At 49.8% G+C, this 25,026-nt stretch overlaps 1 protein-coding gene and 1 long non-coding RNA gene across 23 annotated transcripts in view; one reads left to right on the top strand and one right to left on the bottom strand.

Moving 5' to 3' along the window:
• LOC126943623 (cytochrome b-c1 complex subunit Rieske, mitochondrial) overlaps positions 1–25,026 on the bottom strand; it is a 1,156,760-nt gene that overhangs the window by 506,750 nt on the left and 624,984 nt on the right. The gene's annotated exons all lie outside the window — the stretch shown is intronic.
• LOC126943631 (uncharacterized) lies at positions 21–25,026 on the top strand. The gene is made up of 3 exons (XR_007721776.1): positions 21–1,318; positions 2,235–2,301; positions 24,905–25,026. It is a non-coding gene; the product is annotated as an uncharacterized LOC126943631 (long non-coding RNA).

The following is a 25,026-nucleotide window of genomic DNA, read 5'->3' as shown; positions in this document are numbered from 1 at the left end:
CTGCTAGAGGCAGAGCTGGGATTCAGGAGCGGGTTTGCTGACTCCAACAGTGAAGGTCTTCCCTTCCAAGAAAACCCCACCCGTGGGGAAGGGTGACCCTCAAATCTTGAACATCAGGTCCAGCTTTTGGCCCAGTTGACTTTTCCACAATGAAAGGATTCAGGTCTCCGAGAAGTCGCAGAATATCTGCCCACAGCAGTCTAGCCTCATCAGAACCCACCTTCATGTGTAGCCACCCTGTCTCCATGTTCCTGGTAATGCGCGCTCCCAGGCTCAGAGTCTGGAACTGCTGATGGAGCGGCAGGTCCTGGACCCTGCGAAGAATCGAGGTTCCCCAGTCACAGTCTTCGATTAGACAGAGCTCCTCCAGTTCTCAGAGGATTTCTTAGGCTACCCTGAAAATAGAGAGAGGAAGGGACCTGCCCTTGGTCACACTGTCAGTAACAGAATCAGAACAGAAATCCAGGGCCCTTGGTCTTCCAGCCTCTGTTCTTCCCTTAACCCAAGGCTGGCAGAGATGGGGAGACTGCAGAGGGCCCTGAAGGTGGGGGCATTTGCACTGAGTGTAGAGTGCCTTTGGAAGGCAGGGAAGCCCAGGAAGGTAAACACACACACAACGTTGCAAATGTGGAGAAAATCAGAGAGGAGGAAATGTCAGGGACTCTCCAGCACGGAAAACATCCTGATAGTTTGGAGCGCCCGGAAGGAAGAGTAGGGAGCGCCCGGAAGGAAGAGTGGGCACCTTGGAATCTGGAAGGCGTTCTTTTGCGTTTCACCTGCAGTGGGGTGGGGTCTCTGAGGTCTGCCCTCCCTCCTACTCTACATGCATTACCCATCCTATAGCCGGGCCGTCCCTGCAAAATTCCAGCCGCACTGGGGAACCACACTTCTGACTTCAGAATGAAACCAGTGTTTTGCACACATTCGTTCCTCAGTTCCCTTGCTGGGACCCTTCTGTTATGAAAGCAGAGATCCCACCCGAATAGGGTGACTTTGGGGCGATGGATTACCTTTGGCAGTTCCTGTGGGTCAGGAATTTAGGGGTGCAACGTGGGCCCACAGCATACCCAGTAGCCAGGGAAGCCCCTCCCCTACCTGAGGCTTAAGCTGGCGCCAGGCCCCAAACCCTCGCTCTTCTCTGGTCTAAATCCCCGCCGTAGGATTTTATTTTTCGGTGCTGCGGTGCTTCGCTGGAGGAGCTGCCAGGGGGAGCTGCGCGGGGCAGGCCCGGGGGACCAGAGTCCCTTGCTTTAGCGGCGGCCCTGCGGGTGCCAGAGGCTTGCAGAGTGATCTGAGCGCGCCAAGAGATTGCTGTCAAGTAAGCTCCTCCACAAATCTGCAGAAACCTCAAAGATTACAGAGCTCGCGCGGCGGGAGCGCAGCGGCTTCCCATACCCCGGCAGACAATGGGGCGCGGGAAGGAAGGGGACGGCGGCCTGGAGACCCCCGCGCCCGCAGCACGTGCACCGTGCCTGCGGCGTCCGCTTTACAGATCGTGTCGCTCCACCCCCAAAACAAAGGCCCCGGGGCCCCATCTGTGCCGGGCGCGGGGGAGGGCGCCGCACTTGCTGCCCGCCGCGTGCAAAGAGAGCCAGACAAAGGGCTCAGCCCTGCAGACGCGAGCAGTGGGGAAATAATTAAGCACTAAGGAAATATTGCATGTGGATTTGAGACCAACGGGAAACGCGCTCCCAAACAATGCCCGTTGTTTGCACCGATCCGCTTTTCTGCTAAGTTTCCTCAAGTAATTTGCATGCCATTTCAATAAAATTAACGAATTATGGTCGAGTTTTCTGTTTTATTGTCTTTTTTTTTTTTTTTTTTTTTTTTTTTTTTTTTTCCTTTTTGTGGAGAACGGGGTCTCGCTATATTACCCAGGCAGGTCTCGAACTCCTGGGCTCAAGCTATCCTCCCGCCTCTGCCTCCCTGAGAGCTGGGATTACAGGCGTGAGCCACCGCGCCCGGCCGAGTTTTCTGTTTTATTGACATAAAATTAAAATCTTCCTTTCCTTTATTATTGAAATAATTCTCTCCGCCCCCGCCGGCCCCACTCCCCGGGCAGGCTGCACAGAGCGCCAAGGAAATCCGTCCTCCCAGCCAGACGCCAGCGGCCTTCTGCTGCGCTCCATAACTAACTCCCCGGAAACCCTGCGTTTGTTCTGGCTGCCCCCTTTGACTGTGATAATAACTAGAACTTCAACCCTCTCACTTTCTTACGCCTCCTTTTGTGACAGTGAAAGCACCAAAATTTCCGCGTAGGAGGGACTCAGGGACAACGATGCAATTGGAAGGCGCTGGAAGGTAAAGGGCTTCTCTTAAAGGTGCATTTTCAAAGTGAGCACACTGTTTGCTAAGGTTTTATATTGCACCTTTTAAAAAAGGTAATGTGGGGCCTGGCGTGGTGGCTCACACCTATAATCCCAGCACTTTGGAAGGCCTAGAAGTTCAAGACCAACCTAGGTAACATAGTGAGACCTCCTCTCTACAAAAAATTTAAAAAAATTAGCCGGGTGTGGTAGCCTGTGCCTGTAGTCCCAGCTACTTGGGAGGCTGAGGCAGGAGGATCACTTGAGCCCAGGAGCTTGAGGCTGCAGTGAGCTATGATTGCATCACTGCCCTCCAGCCTAGGAGACATAGCAAGACCCCATTTCTTAAAAAAAAAAAAAAAAAAAAAAAAAAAAAAAAAAAGACTAAGACTAAGAAATCATCACTAGCTGGTATTATTAAGGAACAACATCAGCATCACTGTAGTTGTTATTTATTGCTGCATATCAAATGCAAAACTTAGTGGCTTAAGACCAATGTCCTCTCTCACAGCTCCTAAGGGCCAGGAATTTGGGAGTGCTGTAGCGGGGCGGTTCTAGATTGGGCCCTCTCTGGAGGCTGTAGTCATCTGAAGGGGTGCTTGGGCCTGGTGATGTGCTTCCGAGAGGACCAGTTTCTGATGTGTCTGGGCTCTTGACCATGAGGCCTGCGTGCCTCAGCAGATGGGGCTCTCCACAGGCTGTTCCAATGTCCTCTTGATGAGGAAGCTGGTGTCCTCCAGAGGGAAGGATCCAAGCAATGAAGCAGAAGGCACAGCATCTTCATGATCTAACTGAAAGGTTGCACACCATCACTGCAACACCCCTACACATTCGTCCATGTGGCTGGGAATGCACAGAGGCATGGAGGCTGGTAGGCATGGATTACTGGAGGCCAACTCAGAGACTGGTTACCACAAGTGACTATCACTAATATGACTTGGTAGGGCTGTTTCAAGTGCCCGGAGGAGAGTATTATACAGCTAAAGCAATCATTTCTTGTTTATCTTTGTAGTTAACGTAAGCGAAAGTGGTCAGTTACCTTTAATGGTACTCCCAGACAACAAACATGGACTCAGGGCCTTCCCAGTGCCGGCTCCCCTTTCAGACTGGGGAATAGAACAGTAGCCAAGAGAGATAAGGCGCCCCTCTGGCATCCCTGACTTTCCAGAGAAAGAAAACGTAAGTGTCCGCATGAACATAGCAACCAGGGCTACAAAACTATCAAGACAGTGCTGCCAAATGGGAAGTACAGGCCAGGTGTGGTGGCTTACGCCTGTAATCAAAATCCCACCACTTTGGGAAGCTGGGGTGGAGGATCGCTTGAGGCCAGGAGTTCAAGACCAGCCTGGGCAACACAGAGAGCCCTCGTCATTACAAAAATAAAAAGTTAGTTGGGTGTGGTGGTGCATGTCTGTAGTCCCAGCTACTCAGGAGGCTGGGGCAGGCGGATCGCTTAAATCCAGGAGCTCAAGGGTGTGATGAGGTATGATCATGCCACTGCACTCCAGCCTGGATGACAAAGCAATTTCAAAAAAATGAGGGAAATTCAGGGAGGAGACTAAGCTCTGAGTGCCAAGGTTGGAGGTCTGTACACCCTGTTCCTCCCTAAATCGCAGATCTGAAATGTCCCAGGCATTGCAGATTTCCTGCAAGCCAAACCTTTTAGTAGAACAAGAGACTAGATAAGACAATTGTTTTTTGTTTTTGTTTTTTTGAGATGGAGTCTCGCTCTGTCGCCTAGCCTGGAGTGCAGTGGCGCGATCTCGGGTCACTGCAATCTCCGCCTCCCAGGTTCATGCCATTCTCCTGCCTCAGCTTCCCGAGCAGCTGGGACTACAGGCACCCGCCACCACGCCCAGCTAATTTTTTGTATTCCTAGTAGAGACTAGGTTTCACCGTATTAGCCAGAATGGTCTTGATCTCCTGACCTCGAGTGATCCACTCTCCTCGGCCTCCCAAAGTGTAGAGATTACAGGCGTGAGCCACCGCGCCCAGCCTAAGACGGATTTTTTTTTTTTTTTTTTTTTTTTTTTTTTGAGACGGAGTCTCGCTCTGCCGCCCAAGCTGGAGTGCAGTGGCCGGATCTCAGCTCACTGCAAGCTCCGCCTCCCGGGTTCCCGCCATTCTCCCGCCTCAGCCTCTCGAGTAGCTGGGACTACAGGAGCCCGCCACGTCGCCCGGCTAGTTTTTTGTATTTTTAGTAGAGATGGGGTTTCACCGTGTTAGCCAGGATGGTCTCGATCTCCTGACCTCGTGATCCGCCCGTCTCGGCCTCCCAAAGTGCTGGGATTACAGGCTTGAGCCACCGCGCCCGGCAAGACGGATTCTTGATATTGTCACACCTTCATGGAACACCAACACTCCCGCTTCCCAGAAGGCAGGCTCCACAAGGGAGGAGGCTAATATGTCTTATTTATCCCTATAGCTCTCATGCCTGGAACTATTGGTACATAATTGGTACATAATTGGTATCACTAATGACTGTCATTAATAATAATTATCTAATGGCTATCAGCCTCGTTGGTGTCCCCAAGTCTTTCAGGTTTAATGGACATCCCCCTTAACATTAATAAATAAAAGTAATTTAAGCCCTCAGTCTACTTACAGTGAAACATGAGAACTAAAAATGAAATCCTCAGCCCCCCCCCACTCAACCAACTGGACAGACCCCCTCTTGGCCAAGGGAACCCCAGAGGAACCTTAACAACAGAGTTCCCAGCCATGACGGGAAGGGAAGTCAGACACACCCCGCTCTACCCTCTCCCTTTTGTGGCTTAAACACAAATGAGCAGCATTCATGTTAAAATAGAGGTCATGGCAGGCACAGTGGCTCACACCTGTAGTCCCAGCACTTTGGGAGGCTGAGGCGAGACTGAGGTCAGGAGTGCGAGACCAGCCTGGCCAACATGGTGAAACCACTTCTCTACTAAAAATACAAAAATTAACCGGGTGCATGGGTGCCTGTAATCCCAGCTACTCAGGGGGCTAAGGCAGGAGAACTGCTTGAACCTGGGAGGTGGAGGTTGCAGTGAGCCAAGATCACACCACTGCACTCCAGCTTGGGTGATGGACCGAGAACCTGTCTCTAAAAAATAAAAATAAAATAGAGGTCATAAGACTGGCAGAATGGACTCTGTGACAGTAAGATACCAAATCATAACCAGGACCTAAGGGTCATATCAGGGAAGGGTTAAGTCACATACACTTATACATAAAGAATAGTTTCTAGCTGCCACAAGTGGTTTCTTTTTCTCTGGTAGCTAAACAAACCAATGGCTTGGAGATAGGTGATATTAAAATAATTGCAGCTCGTTCACTGCTGGACACTAACTGACCCTCCTTCTGCCAGCCAGAACTGCAGCTTTGATTGGACAAGAGACTGATTCAGTAACTTTCTCCTGATAAGAGACCACCAAGCATGGCCTGGTTCTGCCCATTTACAGAGACTGTGCAATTGCATGCCCTCACATCCCTTCTTCACCTTTTGATGTCTACAGCCAGATTATAATACACTTAAATGTGTAGTCTCCACCCCAAGGTGAACATGGGATGCATGTAACATGCATGTTTGCTTATCACACATGTGCATGGCCTCATTCCATGAATATTCATAGCTATTCCTATATCATGTTGAATACGTACACCTGGCCAACCCATTCAGCTTGAATTCCTGTCTTATCCCCTCCCACCCTTTCTTAAAGTGCTTGCCTGTTGGCTTCTACCGGAGACTAAACTTCTTAGCCGGTCAGGGTGGCTGCCTTCCAGGTTGTAACCCTGTATGAGAAATAAAGCCCTACTTTTCTAAATGTATATATTGGGTGATTTTTAAGCTAGCAAACACCAGCCCAGAATCTCTAAAGGCTGCTGAGAGAGGTTGTAAGAGCCACCTGTGCGTTTCTCCTGATCAGGAGCCTCTAAACCCTGACTCTCTGGGGTTCGCCTCCTCGCCTCCCTTCTCAGCTCCTCCAGCCCTCCCTCTGTTCAGTGTGCCTGGCCCAGATGAACTGGGAGCTCCAGATCTTCTCGGGAACTTCCCCGGAGCCTCTCTAACACAAGGTGTTGGTGCCACAGACTTTGACTGTTGGGTCTGCAGTGGCCAGTGAGGGTTCAGTGTAGCAGCATGGGGAGGGAATATTGAGACCGCCTGGTTCTTGAGAGTTACTTGGACCCAGCCAGGCTCTCACCGTCTTACAGGGTCTCCTGCTACTCTCTTATCTGTGGACCAGCCTCCAACTCACTCTTCTGCTCTTCCTGGACTCCTTTTCCCATATCAGGGCCAATAAAACACTCACCCACTCCAGGCAGCAGTGTTTGGGGTCCAGAGCTCTGAACTAACACCTTATGTTGAGTGTGGTCGAATTTTTAGGCTTAGTGCCCATCTTTCTTCTGTTTAGTTTTATTTTAAATTATTTTTTAGAGACAGGGTCTCACGCTGTCACCCAGGCTGTAGTGCAATAGCATGATCTTGTCTTACTGCAACCTCCACTTCCTGGGTTCAAGTGATTCTCCTACCTCAGCCTCCTGAGTAGCTGGGACTACAGGTGCGTGCCACCACACCCGGCTAATTTTTAAATTATTTTTAGAGACAGAGTCCTCCCTATATTGCCCAGGCTAGTCTTGAACTCCTGGCCTCCTGCCTTGGCCTCCCAAATTGCTGGGACTACAGGCACGAGCCACCACCCCCAGCCCCACGCTTCTAAGTGGAGGGAAGGTTTAGTCCGCTCCCATAATGAATTATGCAACACCCCTTCCCTCTTAGAACATGCAAGCACTCCAGTCAAAGTTTCTGAGTTTTTTATTTTAGGACCGTTTTTCATTTTGGCTAAACATAGACATATGTGCCCACAAGAATGCCGGTTAAAACAAAGAAAAAATCATCTTGAGGAAGCAAGCACATCTTGAGTAAGTTTCTTTCAAGATGTTTTGGTGCATTCTATGCTATCACTTTGCAGAACAATTTGTGGTCCGTGCGGTAACTTTAGGGGCTGTCTGAGATGGTCTGTTCCCGAAAGACTGTGGATCAGAGAAGTGGCAGTGAATCCCGGAGAGTGGAGTGAATCCCAGCCATTCTGTGGACAGGTGGGCTGAGGGAGAAGTTCAGAGGGCACCCTAGAGTGATTTGCAACGTCTCATACAGAAATATAACATCTTCTTTCATCCTCTGCAGAGTCTGGAGCTAAATTCACACCTTTTTTTTTTCCTTCCCTCACTTAAAATCAAATTCTCGCCCTTAATACTTCCTTTCAGAACTGCACCGCAAATGACAATGTCTTCTCATGCATATGAATTACCCAAAATGTAGGAAGATGAGCCCCCATTGGAGTGCGCTAAAGCCTTTAACCCAAGTACATCTAATGCTGTGAAGCCCTGAGTAAAGCAAAGTTGTCTTTTTATTTTAGAAGACATTTAGGACAGTTCATGTCATCCTGCACAGATGCACTGAAATTGATCACGGGGCAAACTATAAAGAGAGCAGATGCTCCCCAAATCTGTTTCCGAGCCAGGTAGGATGATGAATTCTGAGGTGAGACTGATGGGGAACGGTGGCAGCTGTCTCCCCTGCATGCACCGGGCAACTACTTCCCCGTTTGGACATTGGCATGACACCCTCCTTCCCTGTTCTTCTGTGAAAATGTGCAGCGTTTTCATTTAAAACTTCCTGCTCCAACTTGGGGCCTTCTGCAGACCGCAGGGATCCCTAACAATTACTTGTTGGAAGAACAAATGAAACATAAAGCATGATACTTTATTTTAAACACACGGGTGGCACAAATTTATTTCCAAAGATTTAAGCACCTGATGACTTCTCCTTAGAGAAAAAACAATAAAAGGGGCCTCTCCTATCACAGATTTCCACTAACCATAGTTTGTGCAGAGGCAGAATTTCAGGCTTTTACCACTGAGTTCTGGACATGAAGCAAACCTAACACTAGAGGGTGCTATAGATCAGGAAATCCAGGGAACACGGGCACTGGCTCGCGTTCAAGACGCTGCCCTCCCGATTGTAACCTAACAAACTAAGCGTGTCACTTTGCCAGAATTTACCCCTTCACCATTTCTGCTATGATGAAATTATCCAGATACGCTTAATTTGAAATTTTGGCTTAGCCTGTGATTATATGGAATTTCAAGACTGGCTGTGGCCAGGTGCAGTGGCTCACGCCTGTAATCCCAGTGCTTTGGGAGGCCAAGGCCTGTCGATGATTTGCGGTCAGGAGTTCGAGATCAGCCTGGCCAACATGGTGAAACCCTGTCTCTCCTAAAAATACAAAAATTAGCTGGGTGCCTGTAATCCCAGCTACTCGGGAGGCTGAGGCAGGAGAATCGCTTGAACCCTCAGGAGGCAGAGGTTGCAGTGAGCCGAGATCGCGCCACTGCACTCCAGCCTGTCTCAAAAAAATAAAATAAAAATAAAAAGGCCTGGCTATGGGTTTCAGAGCCCAGGTCTGTAGGACAGACACTTCATGTTTGTATCTTAAGTACTTTGCGATCTCACCCTTACAAACCTGATACTAAATCCCACTCACCTACTTCAGTCCTTCTCTGAGGGAAGGTGGAGTTTGGGGTCAATTTTAGGAAGCAGGGATGAGGAACCAGGGAAGGTGACACACTGAAGGACAAGCCAACACAAGGGTGCATTATCAAGGCTGGTCCCCTCTACAGGCACCCTGGACTCGGTCCCATGCGGACTGCTGAGTAGACAGAAGACCTTTCAGAATCTTCTGCCTCTCCCCCATTGGCTGAGAGCTCCCTGGGAAGGGTAACCCCGTACCTTCGGGGGGAACATATGTTTGCATGCTGAAAGGGCTGTTTCTGCCATCCCATGCCACAGCACTCAGGAAGCCCTAGGGCCAAAGCAAACAGCATGCTTGAGGCAAGGTGCTGTGAGGCCCAAATGAGCTGAAGCTTGCACAAAACTGCTCACCACTGCCATAGCTGAATCAGCAGAGGCCAAGATGATGCGAGGCAGTACCCGCGACTGTCTCATCATCTCCCTCTTGGACCACTCAGACTTAGGCATGCCCTGCATCAAATCCAACCTGTCACCAGGTCTTCAAGGGGAGGCCTGCGGAAATCCTACTGTGAATGAAGCTACAGTTGCTATCCATCGTCTCCCTCCTGCACTGACCACTCCAGATGTCCCTTACTCATAGCCAGCACTTTGACTTGTTTAAGTTGTGTGCCAGGTGAGGTGACCACACCTTCCCCCCTGCAGTTTCTGAGTCTTTCCTGAGCTTGTCTTGGTTGGCCTTTGGCTGCTGTGACTGCCTATTTTGTCTAGTTGCAGGTTCAAGATTCACCAAGAAGGCAGGGCACAGTGGCTCACATCTGTAATCCCAGCACTTTGGGAGGCCGAGGCAGGTAGATCACTTGAGCCCAGGAGTTTGAGACCAGCCTGGGCAACACAGCAAGACCCCATCTCTAAAGAAAAAAAATTATTCAGGTGTGGTGGCACATGCCTGTAGTCCCAGCTACTCAGGAGGCGGAGGTGGGAGGATCGCTTGAGTCCAGAAGGTCGAGGCTGCAGTGAGCCGTGATTGTGCCATTGCATTCTAGCTGGGCAACAGAGCAAGACCCTGTCTCAAAAAATAATAAATAAATAAATAAATAAATAAATAAATAAATAAATAAGATACTAAGAGCCATCCCAGTGACTCTCCTGAGTCCCAAACATACTCATCCATCTCTCACGGAGAAACAATTCTATCTCCTTGCAATAATCAGAACTAGTTTCTCCTGCCAGTTTAATCAGTACCTTTTTTATTGCAGTAAAATACACACAACATAAAATGTGCCACTTTAACCCTTTTTATTTATTATTATTATTATTATCATCATCATCATTATTGAGACAGAGTTTCGCTCTTGTTGCCCAGGTTAGGGTGCAGTGGCGCAATCTTGGCTCACTGCAACTTCCACCTTCTGGGTTCAAGCGATTCTCTTGCCTCAGCCTCCAGAGTAGCTGAGATTACAGGCGCACGCAGCCATGCCCGGCTAATTTTTGTATTTTTAGTAGAGATGGGGTTTCACCATATTGGTCAGGCTGCTCTCAAGCTCCTGGCCTCAGGTGATCCACCCCCACTTGGCCTCCCAAAGTGCTGGGATTACAGGCGTGAACCACCACACCCAGCCCATTTTAACCATTTTTAAATGTTCATTCAGTGACCTGAATTATATGAACATCGCTGGACAACCATCGCTACTATGTATTTCCAAAGCTTTGTAATTGCCTTGAACAGAAACCTTGTAACCATTAAGCAACGGCTCCCCATCCCCTCTCCCCTCAGCCCCTAGTAACCACTAGCCTACTTTCTCTGTGACTTTGTCTCTTGTAGATGTTTCAAACAAGTAGAATGATATGATATTTTTCCTTTTGAAACTGACTTACTTTACATAGTATAGTGTTTTCAAGGTCCATCCATGTGGTAGCATGTATTAAAGCTTCATGCATTTTTATGGCTGAATAATGTTCCATTGTATGTACAAGACGTGCCACATTCTGTATTCATTCACCTGTTGATGGCAGCTTGGCTTGTTTCCACCTTTGGGCCCTCGTGGATAATGCTGCAGTGAAATAGGCACGGATATCTCTGTGTGAGTCCTGCTTTCAGTTCTTCAGGATATATGCCTAGCAGTGGAATTGCTGATTCTGTGTTAATTCCATGTTTAATTTTTTGAGAAACTGCCATATTGTTCTCCAGGCTGACTGTACCATTTCACATTCCCACTAACCGTGCACAAAGATTCCAATTTCTCACCAACACGCTCTCATCAATACTTGTTATTTTGCTTTAGTTTATCATGTTTTCATTTGTCTTTTATTATCTATAGCAGGCATTCTAATGGGTGTGGGGTGGTATCTCATTTTGGTTTTGATCTGCATTTTCCTAATGTTTAGTGATGTAGAGTTACACTTTCCTGTGGTCATTTGTATGTTTTCTTTGGATGTATACCTGTTCAAGTCCTTTACTCATTTTTAATTGAGTTGTCTTTTTGTTATTGAGTTGTAGGAGCTCCTTATATAGTCTTGATTTTAAAACTTTATCAGATATATGATTTGCAAATATTTTCTCCCATTCCGTAGGTTGTTTTTTCACTTTCTTGGTAATGTCCTTCCATGCACAAAAGTGTCTAGTTTTGACGAATTCCAATTTATCTATTTTTCTTTCTTTGCTCATGTTTTTGGTGTTGTATCTGAGAATCCATTACCAAATCCAAGGTCATGAAGATTTACCTATAGGTTTTCTTCTAAGAGTTCTGTGGTTTTAGCGCTGATGTTTGCCATTGATCCATGTTGAGTTAACATTTATATTGTAGCCGGGCGCGGTGTCTCACGCCTGTAATCCCAGCACTTTGGGAGGCCGAGGTGGGCGGATCACAAGGTCAGGAGATCGAGACCATGGTGAAACCCCATCTCTATTAAAAATACAAAAAATTATCTGGGCACGGTGGCGGGCGCCTGTAGTCCCAGCTACTCAGGAGGCTGAGGCAGGAGAATGGCGTGAACCCGGGAGGCGGAGCTTGCAGTGAGCCGAGATCGCGCCACTGCACTCCAGCCGGGGGTACAGAGCAAGACTCTGTCTCAAAAAAATAAATAAATAAATAAATTAAATTAAATTAAAAAAAATTTATATTGTATAATGTAGAGGCTACCTCTTCATTCTTTTGCATGTAGAAACTGGCCCACTGACTTGAGAAGCCTAAGAGGACCAGGCAGTATTTATATCTTCAAGTTCCGTGGAATTGGTGATTCCCTGGTGGAGGAGTCCACTCTCCGCCGCTTCTCCCCCATCAACAACTAAGACGTCGAATTTGCTAGAGCCCCACCCAAAGCTGTGGACACAGGGAGCACACATTTCTCAAGGTGGTCTCTGAGAGTGATGGTGAGAACATCCGATTTCACTACTCCGCCCTCAACCCCCTGGGTTTCCAGCCCCATGTCTTTCTGCTGTTGGGAACATAGCGCCATGTGTCTGCTCTTCGTAAGGCACACACACCGCAGTTTCAAGGATAGCATCCTAACTATACAGGATGTGGGCCCACACTTTCACCCTGGCATAGCCTTGGCACAGGTCATCCTGATGTTCTCGTAGGCCTGCTGCTTCCAGAGGAATCTTGGAGCCATAGCCTCTTTGTTGTAAAACAGACCCCTTGGCTTGAGGCAATGTTGTTCAAATCCCTTGCCAATAAATCAGAGATGTCTGTAAGGGCTCTGTTGGTGACGCCAGTGAAGGCAATGTTGCAAGGAAGGAAAAATTCATACCCATAGTAGGTGTTGACTCTGGTAGGACTCATCACTGTCTCATCAATGACAGAAGGGGTCTGATATAATGAACTTGGCACCGTGGCTGCCTGATCTCCTTGTGAAATGGCGCCATCTTGAGGGCTCATTATTAGTCCCTGTGGTTGGCAGGTAGGGCGTTCAGTAGTGGCAGCAGCCAGGTCATCCCTAGCAGGAGGGAACTTGTGGTGCTGGGCTCATGCCTCCCTTGACTTTCGCCACCATGGCCACACCATTCATGGAACTATCTATTGCTCCTGCCGTAGGATGGCTGATGCCGGCTGATGCCCAGAGGCTGAACCATCCTATCCACCCACTTGCTGGGTGCCTCCTCTGCAGGAAAGGCTTTCTGGCAGACTTTAACGGAAGTCCAACGATTGGCACACTAGTGCCATTTCCATAGGTCAGTAGTGCTGGTTTTTCTTTTGTCTCAGATTCCAATATGGCTCGGCACAACAGTTACAAGCTGGTACCCCTTTGGCCCCACCAAGTGTCAAAGCCTTCATGTCTGCTCATCAACACACCCCATCCCAGGGCTCCTGTCCCTCCACAGCCTCCGTGTCCCGTCCCCAGGGCCTTTGGAGCTGCTGATGCTCTTCTACACCCCCTTCAGAGGACTGCAGGGAACTGGGGTGGGCGTGCCCCACCTTTGAATTTCAGCCCCTATCTGAAATTTTAACATTTTGCTCATCATGGATTTTTGTATTAATTTTAACTCTTTAAAATACTGCATTAGCATATTATGCATCTTGACTACTGAAAAATTTTCACCTAAGGGGAGTGCCACCTTTGTCCCTGTCCTGAGGGCAGCAGTTTATTTTTAGTTCACGCCATCATATTGAACATGTTAAACACAGTCTATCCGCCTGTGAACCGGATCCAAGTTTTCTCGTCTAACAGCTCATCCTAGGGGCGCCCTCCCCCACCATATGTCCATAAGGCCTTAGGTGTGCGCCGAGAGAGAAGGGTCACTGCATCAGAAGGAGGTGATGTGGGGGTCGAGGCCACCTGTTCATGTAACTTACATGTTCCCACTGAACTTCCTGGGCCTGATCCCAAATGCATCATTTTATTTTATTATTATTATTATTATTATTTTGAGACAGAGTTTCACTCTTGTTGCCCAGGCTGGAGTGCAATGGCACAGTCTAGGCTCACTGCAACCTCCGCCTCCCAGGTTCAAGCAGTTCTCCTGCCTTCGCCTCCCAAGTAGCTGGGATTACAGGCACCTGCCATCATGCCTGGATAATTTTCATATTTTTAATAGAGTCAGGGTTTCGCCATATTGGCCAGTCTGGTCTCAAACTCCTGACCTCAGGTGAACAGCCCTCTTCAACCTCCCAAAGTTCTGGGATTACAGGCTGAGCCACCACGCCCCGCTCAAATGCATCATTTTCTCTGCTGATGGGTTGCCAATCTACGACTTGATGGGTCTCACCGTAGTCAGTTCCAGGAACAAAGTCACTCACTGTCCTGTGGGTAGTCTCCAAGTCTCTGCCAGGACCCATTGCACAGCAGGAGCTAGTCTCAGACTGAGAAGAGTTCTCGGCAGCAGAAGGCACCACCGCACTCCCAAGGGCTAAAGGTTTACACTGCACCTCTCCTACTGAAGCTTGCAGAGAGTTGGCATGGCAGCCTTCTTCATCATAGGAGACTCTAAGACTGTTACCTTTGGCTCCTCTGGGTCGTGCAGCTTGAGTGGAAGAGCAGATCCTCTCACAGCCTAGACCTCCTGGCCAGCCGTCTCTTGCCCTAGACTCCGTTATGAGTGGCAGTCTCCCAAGTTGTCTGATAGGCGGATGGGAGAAGTATCAGCAAGTATGCTACTTCTAATGTCCCGGGGGTGCACCCAGCACTGTATCTCTTCCCTAGTGCAGCTGAAGGAAAGCTGCCACTGCCTGTGCCTTCCTTTACAAGGGTTGTCCTGGCATGTCTCAGACCACTGGGTCTCCTAACAACCTTGCCAATGTGCCAGTCCCCTGAATGTCTCTGGGCTTTAGCCCCTGCCCTTGGCTTGCACGTGTCTTCTTCCTAGGACATCCAGGGTGCTTATGTCATATGCTGGTAGCATAATGTCATCAACAGTGCACCAGCGTGCCATGCAAACTATCCTGAGACAGCATGTGTGCATGCAAAGTATGCTCAAAAGCGCCCAAGGCTGAGGCGCGGCAGCTCATGCCTTTAATTCCAGCACTTTGGGAGGCTGAGACTGGTGGATCACTTGAGCCTAGGAGTTTGAGACCAGCCTGAGAAAAATAGTGAGACCCTATCTCAACTAATAAAAAAAAAAGAAAGAATGAAAAAGAAAAAGAAATTAACTAGGTGTGGTGATATGCGCCTGTGGTCCCAGTTACTGGCAGGCTGAGGTAGAAGGATTCATTGAGCCCGGAGGTTGAAGCTGCAGTGAGCTGTGACTGCATTACTGCACTCCAGCCTGGATGACACAGAGACTCTGTCTCAAAATAAATAAACTTATTTATTAATACCGCATCAATCGGTATTTCCCGATTTTCATAATTGAACGGTGGTTGTATAAGAGAATGCCCGTGGCCAGGCGCAGTAGTCCCTGCTACTCGGGGGCTGAGACAGGTGAAACCCCGTCTCTCTAATAATATAAAAATTAGCAGGTCATGGTGGCACATGCCTGTAATTCCATCTACTCAGGAGGCTGAGGCAGGAGGATCGTTTGAACCTGGTAGGTGGAGGTTGCAGTGAGCCAAGATTGCGCCACTGCACTCCAGCCTGGACAACAGAGTGAGACTGCATCTCAAACAAAAATAAAACTAAAAGAAGTTGCCTGGCTTAGTTGTGCTTACTGGACTCAGAGCCCCACATGGAGGTTGCTGACGTGTCTTGGGATTGAAGGGTGATGGGTGAGAAGGATGGAGAATTTGTAAAGGGCCGCCAGTCTCCCTGATCTATCTCTTCTAGTTTTGTAGTCAGACTCCTATTTGGTTCCTGGGCAACCTTCAATTCTTGAATTTTAGGGTTCAAAACAACAAGTGTGAAGTGAAGCTTGGGGCCTTTTAAAAGGTTTCAGTGCTTGAAATTGGAGACAATATTAATAGCTGCCATCTTAAGGTGAGTTTGTCAACTCTGGGTTGTGAATTTTATGTCTGTGACTGTGTCTCATCTCATTGATGTAAAAAGTAAAATTGCTTCCTTTTGCCAAGTACTGCCTTCAGTCATTGGATGTTGAATTTCCCTGTTCCCATCCCTGAAGGAGTCTCTATGGGGCCAATGTGTCAGCATCTCCTTGGCCCCTTCTACACCTTAATGCCCTTGCTGAGGGGCAAGCTGGGACACCTTTGGCCCCACCAAGTTTCAAAGTCTTCATGTCCTTTCATCAGCACTCCCCATTCCAGGGCTCCTGTGCCTCCCCAGCCTCCACTTACCGTCCCCGGGGCCTCCAGAGCTGCTGATGCTTCTCTACACCCCCTCAGAGGGCTGCAGGGAACTGGGGTGGGCGTGCCCCTGTCTTTCCTCCCCAGGCTAATCCGCCTCACGCTCTCTTCCAGCCTCCTGACTTGGGACATTCCAGTGTCCTCCACCTTTATACCAAAGACTGTGCCCCTGTCACTGTATCCATGTCAGCCTCTAAGGCCCCGGCTCCCAGGATCACACGCCAGGCCCTCTGACAAGGTCCCCAGCCACCCTCCTGTAAGGGTCTGCAGGTCCTGAGCGCAGCAGGCACCCAGGCTGGAATGAGGTATGAAGCACCACTTCCCAACGGCACCCCCAGTCTCTGCGTGTGGCTCTCTGTACTGGAGTTTGGGAGGCCAGGGCAAGCATCTCCCTCAGGCTCCCCCCACAGTGTGGGGAGACCTCATCACTCCCACCAGCCTGAGTGGTCCCAAACTCAGCCCCCGGCCACAAGCCCCAGGTTTGCTGCCCAGGCCCAAGCTACCCACGGGCAGTGAGAAAGGTACCATCTCCCAGAACAGGGCCCTCTTGCCTGTGTGGTCAGCGCCCTTTCTCCTGGATACAGACCTTCCTGAGCAGCCAAAACTTCCTTCTCGCCCGATGGGCAAAGAGACCTGAGGATTAACTGCATGCTTAGCAGCTTCCTGGAGGCCCCCCTTGGAACTGGAAATAGTCCTGGATGCAATGATTGAAGCAACTCAGTCTGCACCGAGCCCACGCCTGGCTCTGGGGTTGCCCTCCTCTGCACCTCCTGTCTGGCCACCTCTTGCTTTTCCTATGCTATGCAGCCAAGCAGGTGACCAGGAAGGCCTCTCATCCAGAAGCCCCCTGGCTCCTGCTACCCACGGTGAACCTGTTCCAGGTGGATTCCCAAGGGCCGACTTCCTTGGCTCATTTTGACAAACTTTGAGGTTGCTCGTCATAGCCCTTAAGAATGGAGACAAACACTCTCACTCATAGGTGGGAAGTGAACAGTGAGATCACTTGGACTCGGGAAGGGGAACATCACACACCGGGGCCTATTATGGGGAGGGGGGAGGGGGAGGGATGGCACTGGGAGTTCTACCTGATGTAAATGACGAGTTGATGGGTGCTGACGAGTTGATGGGTGCAGCACACCAACATGGCACAAGTATACATATGTAACAAACCTGCACGTTGTGCACATGTACCCTAGAACTTAAAGTATAATAAAAAAGGCCGGGCGCGGTGGCTCAAGCCTGTAATCCCAGCACTTTGGGAGGCCGAGACAGGCGGATCACTAGGTCAGGAGATCGAGACCATCCTGGCTAACACGGTGAAACCCCGTCTCTACTAAAAAATACAAAAAACTAGCCGGGCGAGGTGGCGGGCGCCTGTAGTCCCAGCTACTCAGGAGGCTGAGACAGGAGAATGGCCCGAACCCGGGAGGCGGAGCTTGCAGTGAGCTGAGATCCGGCCACTGCACTCCAGCCTGGGCGACAGAGCGAGACTCCATCTCAAAAAAAAAAAAAAAAAAGTATAATAAAAAAAATACTTTTTAAAAAATGGAGACAAACACCCGCCCTCCCGCATTTTCCAACCCCTGATGTACACAGGCAAAAACCAGAAGCTCAGAGAGGGTGAGGAATTTCCACAGGGTCACACAGCTGGTGAAGTCACTGGTCTAAGCCCTTAACTAGGGCCAACCTGACCCTTCACCTGCCTACCTTTTCCCACCCCCACCCTCCCTACAGGTGCTGTCTGCATGCAGAATCCCTCAGGCCCAGATTCATGATGTCCAGACAAGTGTAAGGAGAGTGGCGTGATATGGGCCCAGCCACATAGCAGCTGATAGGCTCTGGGACCAGGGGGTCCTAGCTCCCAGCCCTCCCCCTTAGAGCCCCACCAGGGACTGAGTCTATTGACACAAGGGCCAGCACCTGTCACGACGTCATCTTCCCTAATATATACTTTCGTTTAGGGGCAAAGAAGTTCTCTTTTTGTTATTTTGCGTTAAAATAACCAAGATCCAGCCAGACATGGTGGCTCACACCTGTAATCACAGCACTTTGGGAGGCCAAGGCAGGCAGATCACTTGAGGTCAGGAGTTCGAGACCAGCCTGGCCAACATGGTGAAACTCTGTCTCTACTAAAAATACAAAAATTAGCAGGACATCGTGGCGTGTGCCTGTAATCCCATTTGCTTGGGAGACTGAGGCAGGAGAATCACTTGAACCTGGGAGGCAGAGGTTGCAGTGAGCCGAGATAACACCACTGCACTCCAACTTGGGTGACAGAGTGAGACTGCGTCTCAAAAATATAATAATAATAAATAAAATAAAATAATCAAGATCACTGGGTGTGATGGCTCACACCGGTAATCCTAGCACTTTGGGAAGCTAAGGTTGGAGGATTGCTTGAGTCCAGGAGTTAGAGACCAGCTCGAGCAACATAGTGAGACCCCATCTCTACACAGAATTTTAAAAACCTCCAAAGAATTTTAGAAAAAATTAGCCAGGTGTGGTAGCATGTGCCTGTAGTCCCAGCTACCGAGAGGCTGAGGATCGCTTGAGCCTGGGAGTTTGAGGCTACAGTGAGCCGTGACTGCACTACTGCACTCTAGCCTGGGAGACAGAGCGAGACCCTGTCTGAAAATAGTCAAGATCAACCCTGGACAGAAAGGAGTTGCTACAGAAATACCCTTTGACTGGAAATGCTGTCACCACCAGCAGCCTGGTGAGGTCTGAGGAGCTGTCTCCCCCTCCACCCTGTGTGCTAGTCCTTCCATGTTAAAACTCAGTAGTTCCCCATATCCCAGTCAAAAGGCAGTGGGGGGATGACGGGTACATGAAAATCCCAGTCCCCACCAGTACACAATATACTCAGGTGACAAACATGCGCGTGTACCCCTTGAATCTAAACTAAATTAAAATTTAAACAAAGGCAAGGGTGTGACCTGGATGGAGTGGTACAGTCACCCCCTGGCACCGAGCAGCCCATTAGCTCAGAATGGTTATCTGATCAGATGCCTGTCTCCTAGGGACCTATGGGAGCTGGACACAGGGAAGGCGGCTTTGATGCTGTGGAACGAGGTGGGGGAATTGCCCATGCGAAGTGGCCCCTGAAGAACTGGTACAAAGGGGTTGGCTGCAGTGGTTTGAGAGTCAGGGACTGGGGCTGGGGGGCCTGGGCCCAGAAGGCCTTCTAAACCCTCTAGGACTGAGGACTTTGTCCTAGATGCTATGGGAGGCCACTGAGTGGGAGAAGGGACAGGAAGGATGGGTCCGTAAGAAAACTGATCAGATTGACTTTTTTTTTTTTTTTTTTTTTTTTTGACATGGAGTCTCCCTCTATTGCCAGGCTGGAGTGCAGTGGTGCGATCTCAGCTCATTGCAATCTCCAACTCCCCGGTTCAAGTGATTCTCCTGCCTCAGCCTCCTGAGTAGCTGGGACTACAGGTGTGCGCCACCATGCCCAACTAATTTTTGTATTTTCAATAGATACAGGGTTTCATCATGTTGGCCAGAATGGTCTCGATCACTTGACCTTGTGATACACCGGCCTTGGCCTCCCAAAGTACTGGGATTACAGACCTGAGCATGGCAGCCAGCCCAGATTGACTTTTAAAGGCAGGACCCAGGGCTGGGCGCAGTGGCTTACACCTATAATCCCAGCACTTTGGGAGGCTGAGGCGGGCAGATCACTTGAGGTCAGGAGTTTGAGACCAGCCTGGCAAACATGGTAAAACCCCACCTCTACTAAAAATACAAAACTTGGCCGGGCGCGGTGGCTCAAGCCTGTAATCCCAGCACTTTGGGAGGCCGAGATGGGCGGATCACGAGGTCAGGAGATCAAGACCATCCTGGCTAACACGGTGAAACCCCGTCTCTACTAAAAAATACAAAATATTAGCCGGGCGTGGTGGCGGGCGCCTGTAGTCCCAGCTACTCGGGAGGCTGAGGGAGGAGAATGGCGTGAACCCGGGAGTCGGAGCTTGCAGTGAGCTGAGATCCGGTCACTGCACTCCAGCCTGGGCGACAGAGTGAGACTCCGTCTCAAAAAAAAAAAAAATACAAAACTTAGCTGGGTTTGGTGCTGTGTGCCTATAGTCTCAGCTACTCAGGAGGCTGAGGCAGGAGAATCGTTTGAGCCTGGGAGGTGGAGACTGCAGTGAGCCAAAATCCTACCACTGCACTCCAGCCTGGGCGAGAGTGAGGCTTCATCTCAAAAAATAAAAATAAATATAAAAATAAAAAATAAAATAGTACAAAAAATCCTGGCCAACAAAACAACAACAAAAAAGATCCTGGAACCCTTCTTTCTCCCTCTTGCTCCCTCTCTTGCCACATGACATGCCTGCTCCTCCTTCACCTCTGCCACGACTGGAAGCTTCCTGAGGCCTCACCAGGAGCAGGTGCTAGCGTCACGCTTCTTGTACAGCCTGCAGAACCGTGAACTAAACCAACCTCTTTTCTTTTTAAATCACTCAGCCTCTCGTATTTCTTTATGGCAATACAAAATGGACTCAGACCCTCCTTGATCTCAAACGTCCCAGCTTTCAGAACGATGAAGCGTAATTGTTCATTGTTGAAGCCCTGGCTCATGGTATTTTGTTATGGTGGCCTGAACTAACACAAGAGGCTGGCTGGGCGCCTGGCCCTATGAGAGATGGGGGAGGCTTGGAGCACAGTGCAGGGGAGTGGGGAAGAAGCAGATAGGGTAGAAAATACATTCTGTAGTGACAGACCCACTCACTGGTCGTGGTCTGGAGACTGAGATGGAAGCAAAAGGACCTCAGGAATGACTGTCAGGTCTCTGTGCTTGAGCTGCAGGGGACGTGGAGACACTGTGTCCTGGGCAAGGAGTTTTGTTGTGAAAGTTCCAGCTCTGGAGCACTCCAGCCTTTAGAGATCTGGTTAAGGAGGGGCCCAAGAGGTGGGAGGAAGACAGGAGGGTGGAGAGTCACTGAGACTGGTGCAGAGTGTCTCCAGAAGCAGGGAGCAGCCCCTTTCGATGGCAACCTGGCTTTGCAGGACTTTTGACGCACTTAACCCCACCGGCTTTTCCCGCACCTGCATGGCCGCTCTGACCATCCATATTCATGGTGAGGGTCCCTCCCTTGCCCGCCATCACTCCATCCACCCAGTCCCCGACTCAGCAGATTCATATTGTGTCCACCCTTTGAGGCTCTCCTCCACTCCCCCAGCTCCTGTCTCAGAGTCCCCCAGCCTCTTGGGTCCCCCTCTGTGTCTCGTGTAAGAGCTGAGCGTGCTCTTGTCTGTTTCCCAGGAGGTGAGCTCCTCGCGTACAGGGGTCCCGCTGCCTCCTCCTCTGACTCCCTGGCTCTGAGCGAAGGCTCTGGCGTCGCTAGCCATGAGAGGAATATTTGCCGAGTGACCCTAGGAGTGAGTGGTGTCAGCATAAAGGCCAGTGCACCCAACGCTGGCCCAAAACATCCTCTGGAGACCAGAGCTGCCCAGCTGCGGGATGCATTCTGCCTTTGAAGGTAGTGAGTAGCACATCCTTAGAAGTACCCAAGACAAGAAGGATTGGACACTATTCAGGGTGGGAAATGGATGAGAGGACTCCTGCAATGGGGGAGAGGGTCTGACTATCCATCCCCTAAGGACAGCCCCCGCTCTGGGGCCTCCCAGCCTGAGAACGAGGCAGGAGCCACCATCATCGGAAGCTGTCAGATTCACAGTCATAATTCCAGAGTGTGACACTTAGTTAATCTGAAAATATTTGCTAACCTATTATGAATAACAATATTTGCAGCTTAAAATGCTTACCCTCCATAGCTCCAGAGTGTGAAGATGTGCTCCCACCCAGACAAAGATGTACTCACTACCATCCAAGCAAATTGACACAGGGAGCTTATGAGCCTAATTGTTGGCATCTCAGGCTGATTTGCGTCCCCCGGGGCCACTCTGATAACTTGGCTAAACAAATACAGGAGGTGCTGTAGGGACAGGCTCACAGGGCCACAGGGTTCCGTGGAGCCGGAAAACGGATGACGGGGAAGTTTTTCAGGCCCCTCACCAGAACTCCTGCTATGCTCTGAATGTCTGTGTCCTCCCAACATTCATATGTTGAAATCCTAATTCCCTACGTGAGAGTATTAGGAGGTGGGGCCTTTGAAGGTGATTAGTTCATGAGAGCAGAGCCCGCAGAAATGGGGTGAGTGCTCTTAGAAAAAGGACCCCAGGCTGGGTGTGGTGGTTCATGCCTGTAATCCCAGCACTTTGGGAGGCTAAGGCGGGAGGATCACTTGAGGCCAGGAGTTCAAGACCAGCCTGAGCAACATAGCTAGATCCCATCTTTACAAAAAAAAAAATAAATATAAATAAGTAAGTAAAAGGGATCCCACAGAGCTCTTTGCCCCTTTTCTGCCAAGTGAAGATGCATATGAAGTCTGCAATCTGTAACCTGAAGGAGAATCCTCACAGAACCTGGCTGCCAGCCTCCAGATCAGTGGGAATCTGATTTTTTTTTTTTGTTTTTTGAGGCAGGGCTCTGTCACCCAGGCTGGAGTGCAGTGGCGTGATCTCAGCTCACTGCAGCCTCCACCTCCCTGGTTCAAGTGATTCTCCTGCCTCAGCCTCCCGAGTAGCTGGGATTATGGTGTGCACCTCCATGCCAGGCTAATTTTTGTATTTTTAGTAGAGATGGGGTTTCACCATGTTGGCCAGGCTGGTCTCAAACTCCTGACCTCAGGTGATCCACCCGCCTTGTCCTCACAAAGTGCTGGGATTACAGGCCTGAGCCACCACTAAATTTCTATTTCTGATAAGCCACTCAGTCTATGGTGCTTTGTCAAAGCAGTCTGAACAGACTAAAGTACTCCCCTCACCCCATCTCATCATAGTGTCTCTGGACTTTTTTTCTTGGCTGCCCATATGGTTCTTAGGGTCATCTTCACAGTCAGCTATGGGGTGTGGCCAGGCCCTGTGGGTATGTGGTTAAGGTCATTGGCTAACATGGATGACCAAGGCCATTCCAGTTCCCAGACACTGAGAGGCTCCACACATCTGTGGATGGGGGTCTGTCTTTCCTGAGGAAGGATCAATGGCCAGCTTGAGCTTGTGTCCACAGATAAAGATGCTGGCACGGAATGTGGAGCCCAGAGAAGACAAAGATCTATCAAGGGCCTCCCGGGAGCTTGTGCCAGAATGTGCAACTCAAACCAGTGTCGGCAGGAAGGAAACTTGTTGGCATAACTGCAGAGACCACGTCTTGCTTCAGAGCCTCGCGTCTCCTGTGTTGGTGCCATTGCAGCTGCACAGCCTCCGGCCCCGACACCCAGGACGGCCGAAGCAAGAGCACCTTCCTGTGGCTCCAGCTGAAGTCCAGGGGCCTCTCCTTTCTCTCCCTGGCCCATTTCATGCCTCCTCTAAACCTTTGCTGTGACCAGGGTTTAGAGGGGGCATTGCTGGCCCCACCCAAGATGCAAGGTCTGAAAACGGAGAAAGACGGCTTCCCCAAGACAAGCTGGGATGCTCTTACAAGAAAGACAGAAAAGAGATGCTGGGGCTGGATGCAGTGGCTCACACCTGTAATCCCAGCATTTTGGGAGCCAAAGATGGGCGGATCACCTGAGGTCAGGAGTTCGAGGCCAGCCTGGTCAACATGGTGAAACCTCATCTCTACTAAAAATACAAAAATTAGTCGGGTCTGATGGTGGGCGCCTGTAATCACAGCTACTTAAGAGGCTGAGGCACGAGAATCACTTGAACCCGGGAAGTGGAGGTTGCAGTGAGCTGAGATAGTGCCACTGTACTCCCACTGGGGCAACAGAGTAAGACTCCGTCAAACAAAGAAAAGAAAAAAAAGAGAAAAGAGATGCTGGGCAGGAGAAAAGGTTCCCTTGAGGGAAAAGGGAAGGAAAGGACCAGCTGCCTTGGCCCATTCAGTGATCTGGCCATGAAACCAGGGGCTGGCTGAAATGTCATTGTCCAAGAAAAGGTGCTGGCTGTGCACGGTAGCTCATGCCCATAATCTCTGCACTTTGGGAGATTGAGGCAGGCAGATTGCTTAAGCCCAGGAGTTTGAGACAAGCCTGGGCAACATAACAAGACTCTTGTCTCTACAAAAAATAACAAAAATTAGCTGGGTGTGATGGTGCACACCTGTAGTCCCAGCTACTCAAAAGACTGGGGTAGGAAGATCACTTGAGCCCAGAACTTGAGGCTGCAGTGAGCTATGACTGCACCACTGCACTCCAGCCTGGGCAATACAGCAAGACCCTGATTCTTAAAAAAAAATTTTTTTTAAAAAACAGAGGTGCTGGCGACCATGATAGATAGCAACTCAGAGCAGAGAGAGAGGAGGCCCAAATAGCTTAGTCCTGTCCATAGTGGCAGAGGAAATGGGAGAATTAAGGCAATTACAATGAAAACAACAATTAAAAAAGAAAAAAGAAAAAAAACTCATGCCCCACCCAGTGCTTATACCTCAATTATCTAGATTTGCTCGGACCGGAATTATCAGAATAACTTAGGAAAAGCTTCTTTTGGGAGTAAGGACAAGAGGACAATTGTGGCCGGGTGTGGCAGCTCACACCTGTAATCCCAGCGCTTTGGGAGGCCAAGGTGGGTGGATCACTTGAGATCAGGAGTTTGAGACCAGCCTGGGCAATAGGGTGAGACATTGTCTCTACTAAAAACACAAACAACTCTCCAGGCATGGTGGCGTATCCCTGTAGTCCCAGCTACTGGGGAGCCCGAGGCAGGAGAATCACTTGAATCCAGCAGCCTAGATGGCGCCATTGCACTCCAGCCTGGGTGACAGAGCAAGCTCTGTCTCAAACAAACAAACAAACAAACAAACAAACAAACCAAAGGGCAGTCACCTGTGTCAACATCCAGAGTTCCTGTCTCAGCTACGTGCACAAGAAGAGCTGATCTTTCCTTTACTCTCATTCACTCTACAGATGCCTACCGGGTGCCTGCCAGGAGGGCCGGGCCCTGTTCTCACCACTGCTCTGAATGGTCGCCACAGAGAATGGTCCCTGCTCTAAGGGAGCCCGTGTTCCGCTTGGGAAGGCAACCAGCA

Source organism: Macaca thibetana, chromosome 19, assembly GCF_024542745.1.
Source record: "Macaca thibetana thibetana isolate TM-01 chromosome 19, ASM2454274v1, whole genome shotgun sequence".
NCBI classification, from domain to species: Eukaryota; Metazoa; Chordata; class Mammalia; order Primates; family Cercopithecidae; genus Macaca; species Macaca thibetana.
The sequence above is the reverse complement of the archived record's forward strand: the minus strand, read 5'-3'. Positions and strand labels throughout refer to the sequence as shown.